Source organism: Sinocyclocheilus anshuiensis, unplaced genomic scaffold (genome assembly GCF_001515605.1).
Source record: "Sinocyclocheilus anshuiensis isolate Anshui unplaced genomic scaffold, SAMN03320099.WGS_v1.1 scaffold10, whole genome shotgun sequence".
NCBI classification, from domain to species: domain Eukaryota; kingdom Metazoa; phylum Chordata; class Actinopteri; order Cypriniformes; family Cyprinidae; genus Sinocyclocheilus; species Sinocyclocheilus anshuiensis.
Window position 1 is genome coordinate 161,659 of NW_015546018.1, and position 1,395 is coordinate 163,053.

The 1,395-nt window shown below is 41.8% G+C and overlaps 1 protein-coding gene across 3 annotated transcripts in view; it reads left to right on the forward strand.

Annotated features, from left to right (window-relative positions):
- The window catches only part of LOC107698546 (ribosomal protein S6 kinase alpha-4-like), a 40,163-nt gene that overhangs the window by 25,928 nt on the left and 12,840 nt on the right, over nucleotides 1–1,395 (forward strand). The window lies entirely within an intron of this gene.

Sequence of the window (1,395 nt, forward strand, 5' to 3'; positions counted from 1 at the left end):
TCCTCCATAAAATGCGCTGCACACATCTGGATATTTGGGCTAAATTTGGGTTTAGTGTTGTAAATACAACTTAACCACTGATTTGTAGTCGTGTCCTCTTTTGGAAGACCAAACAAAGTAGTTTCGCTTTCACAACGAAAAACACAGCGGTCTAGCGTGAGGGGAAGCCCCGGCTTAGCGTGCGCTGAGGCCGGGCTAGAGTGAGCTGAGGCCGGGCTAGCGTGAGCGGAAGCCCCGGCTTAGCGTGAGCTGAGGCCGGGCTAGAGTGAGCTGAGGCGGCGGGGTCGAGAACGGCGCACCCGGCGGATCCGACGAATGAGCGGCAACCACATGTGACGACCCCGGGCTGGATTCCGCTTCGTCCACAGTGAAAGTTGATGTATTCCCTCAGCGACCAGCACAGATCAGCTCTAGGCATGACGAAGCGGATATCGTCCTCTTTTGGAAGACCAAACAAAGTAGTTTCGCTTTCACAACGAAGCACACAGCGTCTTCACGACATGGCTGCAGCGTCAACAAAACTACAGTGAGACTAAAAGTTATGCCTTCTTTCTTTGCGTGAACATTTGGGCGGCGTTATGCAAATCTTCCCACATAGTGAGGTAGATATGTGGGGGCGTGTTAGAACGAGCCGTTTTAGGTAGGTGTGGCTAACTCTGAACTTTTATAAAGAATATCTCTTTGGATTTGAGACTTTAGTCTTTGCAACTTTACAGATCTTCTTTATGCACCAAGAGCTTGTAACACTCCAAAGAGATTTAGAAATTGAAATCACATCATATGACCCCTTTAAGATGAATTGCTTTATGTATTCCCCAATTGTAAGTCGCTTTTGATAAAATCATCTGCAAAATGACTAAATGCAAATGGAAATGTCTTTGAGTCATTCATTCGATTTGTTCAAACGGCTGATTCATTCAGGAATGAAGTAAACGGCTCTCTTTATGAATGGGGCTTTGAATCATTGGTTCACACAATTCGTTCAAAACATGGATTCATTCAGAAACTAAACACCGCTGTGTTGCTCAGAGACGCACAAAAATTCTGCTATGGCTTTAAAGGTAATATGTTCTCTGCAAAATTATAATATAATATATAATTATACATAATATTGTGTTTAAAACATAACAAAATATCAACTTATTTACTGAACTGTTGTATAAAATCACATTTAAGCTCGTGATTTTCGGGACAAATTCAGCACTCGTGTAATACTGCTCTCCCTGCCCGTATGATATCGTATGATATAAATATGAGACAAAAACATAAGATGATGTAGATGAAATGTAAGATGACATACAGGTCTGGGGGCAGGGCAGTGTGTTAACTGCGTTAAAATATTTTAATTGCGTTATTTATTCATAACTAATTAATTAGATTAATGTGTTTAACTGA